General features: G+C 42.8%; 1 protein-coding gene across 7 annotated transcripts in view; it reads left to right on the forward strand.

The window, feature by feature from the left end:
• The window catches only part of KALRN (kalirin RhoGEF kinase), a 706,454-nt gene that overhangs the window by 237,875 nt on the left and 451,307 nt on the right, over nucleotides 1–17,272 (forward strand). The gene's annotated exons all lie outside the window — the stretch shown is intronic.

The raw sequence follows: 17,272 nt of genomic DNA on the forward strand, positions 1-17,272 counted from the left end.
TCATTCCCATCATTTCCATCATTCCCATTGTTACTTCTGGGATTCATATGAATAGAGTTGGAGCTAGAAGTGGGAACTGTGGGCAGAGGTGAAGGTCCCAGGCTGAGAGGGACAGAGCCCAGAACCGATGAGTGTGGCCTGGGGAGGAGAACTGGGAAGCTGCTCTTCACTTTGGGGAAATGCGAACTCTGACTGATTACACCCTGGCTTGTGTAATGCATTATTTTACACAAGCCTGTGGCTTGTGAGTATGTTTGTATCTTGTGGAGTTTGGGTCAAATAACACTACTTTTATCACTCAAGAGGCAACCTGCAGCTCAGTCTAGGTTATGTTCAACAGAGATAACAGTGCCAGCAAAGGGCATGGAAACTGGTTCTTGGGGCAGCAAAACAAAACAAAACAAAACAAAACAAAAACTTGCTCTTTTATGCATTAATCACAGCTCTACATATGGTATATAAGCAGATATATAGTATATAAACAGTATACTATAGTATATAAACAGAAATATAGGATATTTGTAGTATTAAAATTTCAGTGGGTGGATGATTGAGGAAAAATTATAGAAAAGTGTTTTGTGGGTAAGAGATGATGCTAATAAAGTAAAAAGGTTGAGAAACCCTGGTTTCTGAGTGTTTCTACATGATGCTGGCCATAGAGTTTGATGGAGGCAGACACACCAAGGACAGGAAATATGTATATAAACTTTTTAAGGAGGGAAAGAAGAAGTCTTTGCCTAATCCGAGAATCATAGAACGTGAGAGCGCTGCAAAGTGATCTAGGCGAATGCGTGTTGGTCAGCTTAGGAAACAGGGTCAGTGTGGGAAGAGAGTTGCTTATCAGGTAGCAGTGGCAGAGTTTGCCTCAGAACTCAACTCCCTTGACTGATGCCCCAGGGCTCTCCCCATCCTGGTACAGGTGAGAGCTCTGTTTTCTGTCTCTTGGGCTGGGGCCTGGCAAGTGTTTGTTGCGGCAAATAAAAAGTAGTGCCTGGGGCTTTCAGAATCTTCATCTTCATGTCTGTGCATTTTATAGGAGTACTAGTAAATTATGGAGAGCAGCTATATATTCAGGACTCTCTTTGCTGGAAAACCTGGGTAATTCTCGAAGCCAGGGTCAGGTGAGGCAAGCACTACATTTGAAAGTTACAGGGGAGACAGATGTATAGGGGTTGGAGGATGGTGGTGGGCTGGTGTAAAGGGGATTTAAGAGCCGTCATCAGGGTTGCAGGCCAGTTCCCAGCAGGTGACACATGAGAGGCAACCATACATTGATGTTTCTCTCCCTTTCTCCTTCCCTTCCCCTCTAAAGATAAATAAATAAAATCTTAAAAAATAAATAAATAAAATCTTTAAAAAAAAAGAGCAGTCATCAAATGCTTGGAAGGATGTTAAATAGAGTGAGGAGCCTTGAAGAGCTCCAAACAGAAGGCTGTGAACAAATAGATATCGAGTAATATCTATATTTTTTGTTTATGATTACCACTGGGGACTAGAAAAAAGACCAAGGGTTTTAAGCTCCAACAAAAGGAATTGGGATAATATTCAAAGAAGAACTTCTAAACTTTGTAAGTAAGGCTTTTTGAACTGAAAAAGAGAATGCAAGATTTTTTTGTACAGGAAAGAAAGGAAACATTTCAGAAGAAATGTTCCTATCTGTCTTGGGCATAAGGAGACAGACTAGATGGACTAAATAACCCATGATTGATCTAGATAATTGAGCAATTTAGCCATCTAGGGACTAAGCAGTTTTAAAAGCTTCTTTCCCTAGTACACTAACAGGCATAAAAACAGGCATTTTCTAAATCAATTTACAAGGAAAGTTTTCATGGGGACCCATAATGGACTCTCAGCTCTTTTAGAGCCAGAAGAAATTGGGATTCCTGGGGATCCGAAGGGTACATTTTTTTCTTTCTAGTATGTTTATCACATCTATGCAGCTAATGCATGCTCATCTTTTCTTTAGAATGGAAGGTGAAAGAGTTGGAAGAACACTTTTCTTTATTCTGACTTGTTAAGCAGAGGTGGAATAAAGCAGATTGGAAGAAATTAAAGATTAGGAAAAGACTTGTGTTGGGTAAAGGGAATGAAACCCAAGAGGGACTGAGAGGAAGGTCATGAAAAAGGAGAAACAGCACATTCTCACTGAAGTAATATACTAGATGGAGGCTCTCTGCTTCTCAGAGGGTAGTCACAAGGTTCTTGTGCTCCTGGGAACAGAGAAGGTTCTTCACAGGTTCTGGCAGGTGGGAGACAAGAGTCCTGTTGCCACTTTTGGTGGGAAGAATTGTTCTGAGATGCTTGCTGCCTCCCTCCTGCAGGGGCTTGTGTTCACCAGGAGTGTGAGCTCTGGAGCCCACCAACTAGTTGTGCCCAACTCATGACTTCCTAATTCTGCTGGCTTCACACGTGGCAACTGTTGGGAACAGAACCTGGAACAGAACTGTTGTAAAGACAGTGAAGTATGGGGAGGGAAACTGAAGAACTGAGTGAGTCAGAAAGTGTTTGCAACTTTTCTTCTTAGCCATAGCTTTAGGAAAGAAAGGAAACTATGCAAACGAATGGCTAGATTGGGTAGATGATGCTTCTGGGGAGAAATGCTCTACACTGGGTCATGGCCCAGAAGACTAAGAAAACAGGCCCCTATGATGACTACAGACTGGTGTAGTCATCAGTAGGCAACATTTGACTTTCATTTAGTCATTCTTTAATTCGGAGCCTGTATATGCCAGGCAGATTGAGGATTCATGGTGAGAAGGAAGAGGTATTTTGAAAAAATTAGGGAAAACCAGGGTATTTTTCTACCCAGTGCCAGATGAATGATTATAAAGGGCAGTATAATATATGACCGTTCTGATAGCATAGGAGATGAACCAGCCAGTAGAGAAGACAAGCAAATAAGGACTAATAAGTCATGAAAGAGGATCTGGAACTCTAAGGAACCAGTTGTTTTGGTGGCCATTTGGGGGCACCATTCTAGAATAGATGATTTAAAAGATGGTGGTGATAATTTAAAAATAAATAGGAAAAAATAGGTCACTATCCTCTGTGAAAGCCAGGCCATGTCTGGACCACTGCATTCAATTCTGCAGCACTGAGCTCTGCAGTTGAAGGATTGAAGGAAGTTTTCTGGGAGGAGTGAAAAATGGGAGAGGGAGGAGAGGTGCCCCAAAGAGCAGGGAAGAGGCATGGTCCCTGTTGCGTCAGGGGGTAGAAGTCAAAGATCAGGGCTCTGAAGTGAGGAGAGAACCTGCCCACGTGGGAGCTGTCCAGCAGTAATGCTGCTGCCTCTGGAGACAGGTAGCTTGCTATCACTTGAGACCGGATGACTTTCTGTTAGGAATGCTGTAAGGAGAATTCCTCCACTGGGCTGGAGGTTGGATTAGATCATTTCCAAGAAGTTTTCCTGCTCTGCATTGTGTGTAACAGTGGGAAAAAAAACCATCATAAAATCTAGGACCTGGAAACAGAATATTACTACCCCACTAACACATACTCCCTTTCTCAGGCTGTAAATAAGTTAAGGCCTGGAATTTCACTTCAGATTTTGTCTATGTCTTAAATCCTAAGAAAACGGCTGTCTAGTTCCCTTGGACTCTGGGTGGGGATTTGGGAGCATCTCGTGGGAGGGAGCATCATCCTAGATATGACAGTTTGGTCATCTTAGTTATTCCTTTGTGTGCCATCTCAGCCTGAGTCGAGTCCTTTTCAACTTCCCTCTCTTGTTCATGATAAATTTGAGCATATACCTCCCGGATCCTGTTCAAACTTTCTGTCATTTTGTGTTGAGGAATTATACAGTACCAGGGTAGGAAGATGCCTTAAAACTCTTCTAATTCAACTTTCTAACAACTCTTCACTCGAATTCAACAAATATTTATCAAATGCCTATGATGAGCGGGGGCCTGGATAGGGATCTCGGTGAGTTTTCATGTTATCTTTTCTGTCATCAGTCCTACACTTATCTAGCTTTTTTGTGTTTCTGGCCTGCTATCTGCTTGCAGTTACTTGTACCTGAAAGGAGTGGAAAGAAAATATTCAGATACAGCAGCTGATGAATGTCCCTAGAAATTAAGAGGCAGGATGGAAAATCTAGCCGAAGGGTAAACAGTTGGCCAGGCGCAGCTCACAGTGTGGATAATCTGCCCACAGTGATTATTGGGAGTTGGCCATACGATTGAGAGATAAATTTTTAAGTATCTAGTAAAGAAATTCTGGGTTAGTTTTATTGCATTGAATTCCTCCTTTTCGTCATCCTTTGTTATCTTGCTTTGTCATGCCCATCTTTCTGCTGCTTCTAAGGGCACCAACCGCTAGGTCCTTGGTGTATCTGCCACTTACCACTGCTCGTAGCAGCCTGGCTGAGATACCAAGTGTTCCAGCAGGGCATGCAGGTGTCATGTTGGTGAGGGAAGATGACGAGAAACTAAGATGGGATATCCCACAAAGCCAATCAAACCAAGGTGCCAATATTCACCGTTAGTTATTTAGTAGCATTTACTTTTTCTACTGATTTTAGCCAGAGATAAACTGGGGTTCGAACCAGCACTATCTTTGTGCAGCCTCACCAGAAAAATATAAATAAGCAGAGAGAGCCAGAAAGACAGTTAACGGGTGAGGGGGTAAACATTATAAGGGTTCTTCCACTGTGTTCAGCATGAAAGAGCCCAGGCTATCCAGCTTGTCATCACTGAATGTGTTGTGTTGTTATAAGGACCTGTTGAGATGTGTTGCTGCTGTCCTGACCTTTGCTCTGGGACCATCAATTGAAGGAGGATAAAGGAAACAGTGATGGGAAGTTCAGAGAACAGGACCAATGAGAATATTGGCCTAAAACTTACACCTTTTAATATCTGTTTTTAATTTATTTTACTGCTTGTGTACAGAGGGTTTATGATTTCTATTATAGTTCTCACATTCTATACAAATTTCTGAGCAATATCAGTTAAATGTCCCTATTGTTAGCTGTGCGGAATACAAGCCCGAAAGAGAAAATAGTGTTGTACTTTGCTGTTCAGGAACATAAATCACAACAGGAACTACTGTTGTTAGTGATCCTTTTCCTTGGAGCTGTGCACACCCTCACAGTGAAGGGAAAAGGGGCGTGTTGAGACGGACTGAAAACATGGGGGTTCAGACCACAGTTCCAGCCCTTCTTAATCAGGAGACACATGGCCATTCAACCTGACTAATCTCGGAAGAGTTTAACGGAGGGGCAGTCAACAGTGATCCAGGCAGGGAACGGGGAAATCAACAAAGTTTGAGTTACTGAGTTATCCCAAGTCTGGAAACAGCAGAGAGGGGAGACAGTACTACTTCTGGGCCTGATGGAACAATGTGAGGAGCAGTGCCTAGAATCCAGAGAAAGAGCTGACAGGTGCTGTGGCCTTTGGTAAAGAGGTACAGCTACTCATGGTGATTCTATGGGGACAAGGGAACCTGACACTCTCATTTCACTGTCCCATTCTCTGACCTCCTTTCACTGTCTGTCATTGACTGAATGCAACTGAATCCAGGTGACTGGGTCCATGAGGGTCAGCCTCCCAGGGCATCAGGTAGAGGGGAGAAGATGGAGAATGGATTTGGAGGGCCAAATAGAATTTATTTGGCACAGGGTGAGACCTTGGGCATGTTACTCAACATTCTTTTAATTTGGGAAAAGAATGTCCATCTCACAGGTGTGTTGTGAAGAACTCATCTAGCCATGACTCTGTAGCACCCAGGCACTCAGCACTTGTTTGTCTGCCTCCTGAAGTCTGCTTAATAATATTAATAATAATAATTATTATTATTATATGTACATTCATAGATATATTATAGTGTTTACTGTGTGTGAGGGAAGAGATGTATGTGTAAGTTATGGAGTATAATAATAAAATGGACCCCTCAGACCCCACACCCAGCTTCAGGGGCAGAATATCACCTCTGCCCTTCAAGCTACCTGTGACTCTTTCCCACCTCAATCCTCTTTCCATCCCCCCAAAATACCCACTATTCTGAGTTTTGTATTGACCTTTCTTTTACTTTTTTGCTAGAGTTTACCAAACGTTTGTGTGAATAGTATATTGTTTAGTTTTGCTTGTTTTTGAGCTTTATAAAAATGGTATTGTGTCATGTGTAGTTCTCGGTGATTTTTTTGAATTGTTATGCAACAACGGGGAATGAATCTTCAGACATAATTGTCTCAAGGAGTGGGGGGGAAAGCACTTAATGCTTCCTGCTTCTGGGACTGATCTAGTAAATCACTACTATTTTCTTTAACCTACATTATAGCACTATGTTAAGTGTTTTGCATGCATTAACTTGATTCTCACAGCGCTTTGAGGTGGGTATTATTATTCCCATTTTACGTACGAGGAAACTAGGCCCCGAGAAGTCAGGCAACTTACCAATGGACATACAGCCAGAAATTTGGAGCCAGATGGTCTGGCACCAGAACCTCAGCTTTTATCCACTGACGTGATGAAGAGGCCAAAGCAGAGGAGCCAGTGGTGGTGGAGTGCGGAGGGGCAGTGGGAAGGTAGATTCTGAAGGATGGGCCAAGGACTGGGTTAGAACAGGACAATGAAGGAAGGTCGTAAGGAGATGAGGGGCCAGACAGATGTAGTGATGGTGGGCAGTGCTCACCTGGGCATCAAACCTGCTTTCCCCGAGGCTCTCTCAGCATTCTGAGTGTGAGGGTTGATGCAGATGGGGAATGCAGGTGGCAATGGCCTCAAATCTGGGCTTTTGCTGGCCAAGGCAGCGTTAGTGACTGCGGATGTGCAGGACAGGGGCGGTGCTGTGGGGATCCTGGACTTCCTCCCTTAGTCGTTTGCATTCAGTTTTATACAGGTCAATACTGCTCATGTGTGTTTTCCTGAGGATGATAGTCAAGTATGCTTTAGTGACCTAATTATACCAAGAGATGGGGTAGAAAAACAAAAGTACTTAAGACCATGAAAACTATTTAAAGAGATGAGTAAAAGACTGTAAGTAGCAGGGACCCCTGAATTCAAAACCTAAAATTGGTGGTGGTGGGGGTCTCTGTTGTATTCTAGGGATGGCCGTCCTGTTCAGTTCCTTCAGTCGGGTGTTTCTCTCCCTTAGACACCTGCCTGGTTCTATCGTCTGCTCAGCTCTGGCATCAGAAGCATAATTCTGGTATTAGTTAGCCATCCACTGATCCACGCTTTGAAGTTGGTTCACTTCCCTGAACCATGCCATTGCTGGACTAGACAGGTCTGTGCCAGCACAGTTTTGGTGGGGCTGGGGGGCTGGAGGGGCTCCTGGAAACCCTGTGAAAGGCACCTGTGTGGGGGGTTCAGGGGAAGCCAGCCATAATGTTTCAAATGCACAGCTAAGCATTTGTGATTCCCTGGAGAACAATAACCCAGGCAATCAGAGGCAGAAACCATGTGGTCATGAAGTAACTGTGAGAAGCAGCCCCAGTAATTCCAGGAACCAGTAAATGACTTAGGTGATAAATCAAGGGCCCAGCATTGTCCAAGCGGATGCCTGATGCAGAGGGGTTATTGTTTCCCATTCACATGCGTCTTCAATGTGACCCTTTGGAGGGAGTGGAACTGTGGGAGTGGAACTATGGACTAGCAGAGAAGGAAGGAGGGGGCTCGAGGAAAAATACTGGCCCTTGGAAATTATGCAGGGGATTCCACCCCACAGAGAATGAACCCCAGAATTCCCTCTAGGGGAGAACAGTGCATGCTTGCTGACAAAACTTCTGTGAAGCTCTTCCCAAACACAGTGGTAACGAGGATTACATGACAAGACTTGTAAAACACATCTAGCTCAGGACTTGGCCCACAGAAGGGGCCCATGGCAAATGGCAGTTTCTTTCCCTTGCTTTCCTCAAAAGTAGGGGCCTTGTTTTGTCACTTGTTCCTTGTTGTCCCTAGCACTGCTTTGTCAAAGTCAAGGTTAGGGTGATGCTTAAGGTTAGGATTAGAGTCAGGAAGGTCAGTGACACTTAGCAGGCTCATAGTAAGTACTAAATTAATGAATATTTGAGGACAACCCCCCAAAATGGAATTTACTTATAAAAAATTATGTATTTATTCTTACATTTAAAAACTTTAAAGTATTCTCCATTTGATGCAATATATCTATCAAGACAGTTAAAACAGTTTTTTAATTTGTCGATTTTGGTGCTTTTTTAGTGTTTCTGCTGTTTTTGTTTCACCTCTTCCACATCAACAAAACTTTTCCCTTTAAGGGACTTTTTTCATTTGGGGAAACAAAAGCAGTCTCTCAGGGTGAGATTGGGTGAATAGGGAGGGTGGGCTGGGGGTCTTCCTGTTTTTGGTCAAAAACTGCTGAACACTCAGCATGGTGTGGGCAGATGTGCTCATGAATCATCCATCATGAAATGGGCAAAGGCATTGAAGGAGTCTTCAAAAAAATTCACCAAAGCTCAGTGCAGCCTCTCACAACAACGCCAGCAGGTACACTGATACAGAAGGGTTCTCACCTAGCAGGAGAAGCCTGTGCTGCAAGGGGCCCATCTTCCAAAAGATAATCCAGGGTTGTTCTGGGAGGGTCCCGCATCGTACATGCCTAATGATGTGATAAAGTTTGTAATTCTTTTAGTAATTATAGAAGTATTTTTTAAGATTTTATTTATNTGGGGCTGGGGGGCTGGAGGGGCTCCTGGAAACCCTGTGAAAGGCACCTGTGTGGGGGGTTCAGGGGAAGCCAGCCATAATGTTTCAAATGCACAGCTAAGCATTTGTGATTCCCTGGAGAACAATAACCCAGGCAATCAGAGGCAGAAACCATGTGGTCATGAAGTAACTGTGAGAAGCAGCCCCAGTAATTCCAGGAACCAGTAAATGACTTAGGTGATAAATCAAGGGCCCAGCATTGTACAAGCGGATGCCTGATGCAGAGGGGTTATTGTTTCCCATTCACATGCGTCTTCAATGTGACCCTTTGGAGGGAGTGGAACTGTGGGAGTGGAACTATGGACTAGCAGAGAAGGAAGGAGGGGGCTCGAGGAAAAATACTGGCCCTTGGAAATTATGCAGGGGATTCGACCCCACAGAGAATGAACCCCAGAATTCCCTCTAGGGGAGAACTGTGCATGCTTGCTGACAAAACTTCCGTGAAGCTCTTCCCAAACACAGTGGTAACGAGGATTACGTGACAAGACCTGTAAAACACATCTAGCTCAGGACTTGGCCCACAGAAGGGGACAAAGGCAAATGGCAGTTTCTTTCCCTTGCTTTGCTCGAAAGTAGGGGCCTTGTTTTGTCACTTGTTCCTTGTTGTCCCTAGCACTGCTTTGTCAAAGTCAAGGTTAGGGTGATGGTTAAGGTTAGGATTAGAGTCAGGAAGGTCAGTGACACCTGGCAGGCTCATAGTAAGTACTGAATTAATGAATATTTGAGGACAACCCCCCAAAATGGAATTTACTTATAAAAAATTGTGTATTTATTCTTACATTTTTAAACTTCAAAGTACTCTCCATTTGATGCAATATATCTATCAAGACAGTTAAAACAGTTTTTTAATTTGTCGATTTTGGTGCTTTTTTAGTGTTTCTGCTGTTTTTGTTTCACCTCTTCCACATCAACAAAACTTTTCCCTTTAAGGGACTTTTTTCATTTGGGGAAACAAAAGCAGTCTCTCAGGGTGAGATTGGGTGAATAGGGAGGGTGGGCTGGGGGTCTTCCTGTTTTTGGTCAAAAACTGCTGAACACTCAGCATGGTGTGGGCAGGTGTGCTCATGAATCATCCATCATGAAATGGGCAAAGGCATTGGAGGAGTCTTCAAAAAAATTCACCAAAGCCCAGTGCAGCCTCTCACAACAACGCCAGCGGGTACACTGATACAGAGGGGTATCACCTAGCAGGAGAAGCCTGTGCTGCTAGGGGCCCATCTTCCAAAAGATAATCCAGGGTTGTTCCGGGAGGGTCCCCCATCGTACATGCCTAATGATGTGATAAAGTTTGTAATTCTTTTAGTAATTATAGAAGTATTTTTTAAGATTTTCTTTATTTATTTTTAGAGAGAGGGGAAGGGAGGGAGAAAGAGAGGAAGAGAAACATCAGGTTGCCTCTTACACACCCCTCACTGGGGACCTGACCTGCAACCCAGACATGTGCCCTGACTGGGAATCAAACCAGCGATGCTTTGGCAGGGCCGGCACTCACCCCACTGAGACACACTAGCCAGGGCAGAAAAGTATTTCTTTAGTATGGCGAATAAGTGCAGAAGAATGTAAAGAATTTTTTAAATGCTTGTAACTGTGTCACCCAGAGACAGTTACAATATATTGACATATTTCCTTCATCTTTTGTTCTTTAGAATTCTTTATTTTTTTTCTTCTCTCATTATTTTATTGAAAACCTCTGAAGAGATAAATGATTCTTACCAGCAGTTAAGTCTTGCTCAGATGAATTAATCACCTCATCCCTGCCAAGCCCAATACATTGCTTTATGAGGCACTAGCCCTATTTATTTAAAGACAGTTTGACATCTGGGATTCTGATTTGTTTTTAATTATAAAGTTTTAAAGTGTTTAGTGTCTATCTCTTTCCAGTGCAACATATAGTATATTTGAATTGTGGAAAGCTTATTAAATAATACAACTACCCTGTTTAATCACATGTGTGTGTATATATATATGTGTGTATATATATATATGTGTGTGTATATATATATATATATATATATATATATAATTACTTTCATTATTGAACATTTATTCTATATCTTTACTTGTGTTATTTTAAAAAAATTCTTACAGCAATTCTATGAGGCATGTATTGCTATAAGCCCCATTTTCAGAAAAGGAAAAGCAAGATTCAGAGAAGGTACTAATTCTTCCAAAGCAAGTAAAGTAGAAAGTGGTGAAGCCAGGATTTGATCCAAAGGTTTCTGACACCAAACCTCATGTGTTGAGGCACTGCTCTATCAGTGAGACAGAGGTATCTTTGTTTACATTCTGGTGTCCTTGTTATCCTTGATTTTTAAAAAACTTATTTAAAATAAGATTTTATTTTATATTCTGCCTTTTTTCTAGCATTAGAAGCATTTCTTTTTGCAAGTCAGTGAAAGCTTTTTATATCTCTTTCTTTTTAAAGATTTTATTTATTTATTTTTAGAGAGAGGGGAAGGGAGGGAAAAAGAGAAACATCAGTGTGTGGTTGCCTCTCATGTGCTTCCAACTGGGGACCTGGCCTACAACCCAGGCGTGTGCCCTGACTGGGAATTGAACCAGCAACCTTTTGGTTCTCAGGCTGGCACTCAATCCACTGAACCACACCAGCCAGGGCTTTTTCTCTTTAACTGCTACATGATTGTTACTTAACTATTCTCATGTTAATGGATTTTTAAGCTCTTTCCAACTTCTTGTGTTATAAGTAACATCAGAAGGGACATCTTTAAGTGTGATGTTTGTGTGGCTTGATTTTGAAAATCAGCTTGTGGTTTTGCATATTTCTTTCTTTTATCTTTTTTCTTTTTTGATAAGTCAGAGAAGTAAGCATATTTTTCAGGTCAAGATGTCTTTAAATTAAACCGTATCCCTATCCTGAATGAACTTCTTAAAGTTGGATTCTTAAAGACACTTGACTCACCCTCTTTTCTATGCCTAAGTGTATATTCATTTAATTTTCAACACTCACATGATATTTTTAAAACCTTTGTAGTGTGCACAATCTCATACCATCCATATATATAAAGAACAGATGAGCAGGTCATCACAGGAAACAGAAAATCTAAACATATTTGATGATTGGCATTGGGATGTGTACAGCAAGTTAGAATAGCAATTTTACCTTACGATTTTGCATTTGTCAAGTCCTTGCTGGATCCTAGTAGGAGAAGGATCAAAAAGCAGAAACCAGTCCATATGGGGGTTTGTCTCCCATTACATAGTTTCTTGCAGTATATTATAGTTCCCTGTAGACCTGTCTTTATCTTCCACTATGTCAGGAATTTCGGGAAGCTGTGAATATACAAGATCTGTTCAGAAGGTATCCAGCCATGTCACATGAAAAATAGAGATATTTATTGAAGAAAAACAAAATACACGAAACAGTGTACATAGGACAATGATGTCTCGATTCCCTTCAGAGTAGGCGCCTTAGGACCTTACTCAGCTCTCCCAGCGTCTCTCTCACTGTTCAAAACACTCTGCAAAACCCCTTGTTGGAATCGCCATCAGCAGCCCGGTCATATTTTCCTGAATCTCATTGATGGTCTGAAATCTCTTCCCTTCCAAAGGTGATTTTAGTTTGGGGAAAAGCCAGAAGTCACGGGGTGCCAAATCTGGGATGTAGAGGGGCCGAGTCACCTGGGAGATTTGATGTTTTACCAAAAAACTCTGCACGAGATGTGATACATGAGCAGGCATGTTGTCGTGATGAAGCTGCCAATCACCAGTTGCCCATAGCTGCAGCCTTCTGAATCATCCAAATAGTTTGCACAGAGGAATGTTCATGCTTAATGCAAAATTTGATGCAGATTTGTTACTCTACTCGCTCAGTCATTTTGAATGTGACAGCCACACAGTCCACGTGCTCACTCAATGGCATCTACTGCCCCCACGGACTAGCAGAGTGAAGTCATCATTGTTCACACATGTGCATTCCAGTCCACTCTCCTTGGCTGCCAGGTTACATTGGTGTTTCACAAACCGTTCTTGTTATGTTAGCAATGGCTGGACTTTTCTGGACAGGCCTCATACATCTGAGACCCTGTAGTGTCCCGAGGGCCTTGCAGTAATATTTGACATTTGGCATTCTGTGGGCTTTCAGAAAATTGTATTAAAAGGAAGCAAACAATTATGAAAATTAGCTATAGATGATCAGACAAATATACTTGGAAAATGACCCTGCCCATTTAGAATCATTGTAGACTGGAAGACTTTTGAACCCATTTTCCAAATATTCTAAGAAGGGACTTTTTAGAACCACGAGACTTCTGGGAAGTGGATTTCACTGAGGTGACTCTTGATGTCAGAATGACAACCTTTGACCAATGAGGCTGAAATAAGTTTAGGTCACTCCTTCATGCTTTTTAGGTCACTCTGTTCTGTACACAAATTCTAGGTGCACTCCGGGAGGTTGCGTTTCAATCTGATTTGGGGGAACTCATCACTTTGTTGGAAAAATGAAAGCCGTCTATTTCTCATCGGCTATAAGGTGGTTGTGCAAAGCCATGAAGAACAAGTCGTCAGACCCTTCACCTGCTAGGAGGGGAAACTCTGGCGACCTCCTGCTACCCTGACGGCATCACTTGGCTGTGACTGCGAAGCAGTTGGCCTCTCTTCACTCTTCCCACTTGGCTCTTCATTTCTGCACTCCTGGCCGGGATAAGTTTCAGAATCCAAGCTTGGCATGAGGATATGGCAGAAAAATGTGAGATGAAAAAGCTGCCCTTATGTCTGGATAAGTGGTTCCTCTTGTCCCCAGTTCACGAGGTGGACCCCTGGAAGGAGCAGGAAGTGGCTTGAGGAAATAAACCCAGTTCCGTGGTGCTGTGAATGGTACCACCTGACACCGGGAGGTGGCAAGCTCGCTTATGAGAGACAAATCTTGGTGGGCACCATTTTCTCTAGAGTCCAGTGGGGTAAACTCCAGCACTGGGTGGATTCAGAGAAGAGCTTAGAACTAAGTGCTAGCACTAAAACCTTGTCCTCAACACCCCAAAGTTCCAGAACCTTCTCCATCTCAGCAGTGCTGTCAGGTGAAGACTTTTGAAAGGCCAGGTGGGATATGCAGAGAAAGGTTTAATCCTTACTGCTCTCAGGTCACCTTTCCTCACCCGAGGACAGAGTCAAAGAGGGTGTGGTGCCTGTCCCCAGGCCTCCTGGCTCCTGCTCAAGAGATTAGTACACTCTGTTTAATATTTATAATTGATTTACACAGCACCTTTTACAAGCCGCAACTGCACTGTACATTTGGCCCCTGGGTGGACACGTGCATTCTTTCACGTCACTCTCAGATGATAAGCTGCCTCCTCAGGGGGTGGGAGGTCGTGGCGGGCACCAGTCACCTCAGTGGCCTCTTTGGAGCTTTTTAAAAACAGGATTGAATCATATTTTTAATTTAATCTTGTTTCCTGTTTTATTTCACTTTGCATTGTACTGTAAGAATATTTTCTTAACATTAAACACTTTTCATTCATCACGGTGTATCTTGAGATGCGCCATATTTTAATTATAAGATGTCTAAATTATTTCCAAAACTTCGCTGCTATAAATAACTTTAAGTAAACATCTTTGTGTATAAACCATTGTCTACATTTTAGATGGTTTCTTTGGAATGGATTTGTGGCAATCATGGCCATTTTTTTTTTAAGACTGGTGCTACACATTGCTAATTGTTTTCCAAATTTCCCAGTTTATTTTTTTAGCATGCTTTTACATTTCTCCGAATTTAAGTTTGTTTGCTCATCATTGCCATACCCCGCTGCACGAACAGTGCTGTCATGGTCAAGAAACCTTGACGAAGAGCCGTAGGTACTGCACCTGCACCTGATTCTGGGTTTGGAAAGAGTAACTGGTCATAAGGCCGGCCCTTTGGGGTCTGCCAGGTTAGGATTCTTTTTTACTTTCCCTAACTAATTGGCCTCTTCATGGGGACCGTACATTAAAGTTTGAATCTAATATAACATCTAGAAAGACTTAATTGTCTTTGACCTTGCTGAGATTTTAGTTTTGCCTCTGGGTGTGTTTCAGCTTCTGGCTTGGCCCAAGGTCATTTTAACCTCCTCTGTGCCAACTGGACTGAAGTCCTTACCTGCCTTCCACCAAGAAAGTTAGGCCTCCTTGGAGTTTGTCTCCTGGGCAGCAATGTTGGGCGAGCCTCTAAAGCTTAAGTGTAGCTATTTTAATTTCTTGAAGTCTATGGCTCTCCAACAGCAAGCTCACTAGAAGCAGATGTTTCTGGTTTCACTTAGATTAGGTAAACTTCAGCATGTCAGGTGAAATAAGTCTCAGACGTTCAACTTTTTCTGGAATTCATGCTAGGGTATTAGGATGATTTAAGTTTAGCTCAGATTCGTTTTTGCTGGGATGTGGGAAATAAGGTACAGTGGTTCTTTGAATATAGATGCCAGAGACAGCCAATGATGATTGGAAGAACGATGTGTTTTCTCATGGTGGGTTCCAGACTTGGGGCTGTCACTCCCTTCCCATTATATGATCGTTTTCAGTATGTTTTGTATTTCTTCACCTGTTTTTGTTAAGTCTTATCAGGTGTCCTTTGCTGGTGTTTTGGGGTTCTGTATGTTTTTAGCATATATTGGATACTGATATTTTATGTTACGGCACTAATTTTGTAGAGAGACTGCCTTTATTACATATACTTCTGGCAAGTTAGGTATGCTGCCACCAAGTGGTGGGAGGCCTTACTCAGCTGCCCAGTAAGACAGATTTTCATCAGAGACTTCAAATAGTCGTGTTCTGCTCTTTCCTCATTAGACCTAGGATTTTCCAGGCTTTACTTTTTAAAATTTTATTGAAACACTGAAATTTAAGTAACCACTAAGCAACAATTATTTTTCCAAAATGACAAAATGGGCGTAATATCATCTTTCTCTGAAAATTATAGTAAATGTCCAATAAAATAACATTTGTGAAAATGGCCTGGGTATGTAATGATTGCCCATTGAAACTGGGAATTTTATAATGATGCTATTGGGGGGGGGGACAAATGGCTAAATAGAATCTCAGCTTTCTTTTATAAAATCAAGTCTTTTTTTTTTAAATTAAAAAACATTCTTCCTATGGGTTTATTTTCAGTCTCGAGTAGATTTGAAATCACAGTGCCCCAAGCATACTTATCTCTTGGAGTGTCTATGGTCTTCCTCACTATTTTTATCAACCATAAACATTGAAGATAAAAGTCTTTGTCTTTTCAAACCTTCCCTTCCAGATACCATTTTCTTTCTTTGAACATGGAAGATCAGGACCAGAAACACATCACTACCTAGGCCTTTTTGTTGCTGAGAGTATGACCTTGGTGAACACACTCACTTGTCGCGGATCATTTCTGTTCCCATTTGCCACTGTAGCTTTTACTAAAAGAACATCCCCCACCCCCATCTGTTCCACTCCATCTCATCTCTTCTGGGAGAAAAAAGACTCCTTAAAATTACTTTCTTAAAAGTTTAGCATCACGTAAGTAGAACAAAATAATTGCAACAGAATTTGGAAACGACTTTTGAGTGTGGAAAATCATCATAGAGCAGTGATGGGCCAGTCTCTTCTACAAGTACTGACTGTCTACAAGGCTCTTTCCCAGACAGATAGTGAATTTCTTGAGGGCAGTGACGATGGGTATTGTTTTGGGGTGGGTTTGCAGAGAAGCACCTTGTAATTTGGATGAATTCAATTAGATGGGGAGCTCCCCAAAGGGGGAGGGCAGTATCTCACCCCAGGACCCTCGGGGGCCAATGCCTAGCTTTTTCCAGACATGAAGTCACTGAGGCCAGACCCAGGTCTCCTTCCGATACCCTTTTCCTCTCTAAGGGGCTAGCCCCACAGGGGGTGCCCATCCCGGGTGGGTGGGCTGGCTGTGCAGCAGAGAACATGGAAGAGCCTGCCATGGAGTGGAGAGTGGACTCTGTGTCACCAAGGAGGAGCGTTGCTGTTTCTAAATTGAGCACGTATAACAGCCAGCCCCATGTCTCCCAGAGCCCAGACAGGAGCACTTTGTCAGAGCTGTGGTGACTCAGCTAGGACAAATGTTTTCCGGGATAATTTACTGACATAATCCAAGAATGTGCCCTAATGGCCCTGCTTCGTTTTTCCTTTTCTCTCAGATCCTCCCTCCTTTCCCCACCCCTTACTCCAGGGGCGTCAGACTCATTTTCACTGGGGGCCACACCAGCCTCGCAGTTGCCTTTAAAGGGCTGAATGTAATTTTAGAACTGTATGAATGTAACTACTCCTTAACTAGGGGCAAGGAGCTCTACATTCAGCCGTTTGAAGGCAACCTCGAGGCTGCTGTGGCCCCTGGTGAAAATGAGTTTGACACCCCTGCCCTACTCATTCTAGGTCAAGAGAGGACCATCCTTGGTTTTGAGAGCAACCCCCAAACCCCTGAAACTGACGTGTTTTTCTCCCTCTTACCTCTCAGGCTGTTCCGTGCTGTCCTGAGCTGGAATTTCATGTTCCCATCACTAGTACGTCAGTGTGCCAGGTTTCCCGCAGCGATGCCTCTCGGCCTGATGCCTGAGGCAAGGTCTCTGAACTTGTGCTGTGATGCTCCCCACTCCGATTCCCTGCCCAGGAAGAGAGTGTCTTCTCATCTCTAGACC

This window comes from Sturnira hondurensis, unplaced genomic scaffold (assembly GCF_014824575.4).
Source record: "Sturnira hondurensis isolate 20B ecotype Veracruz unplaced genomic scaffold, ASM1482457v3 Scaffold0021765, whole genome shotgun sequence".
Classification (NCBI taxonomy): Eukaryota; Metazoa; Chordata; class Mammalia; order Chiroptera; family Phyllostomidae; genus Sturnira; species Sturnira hondurensis.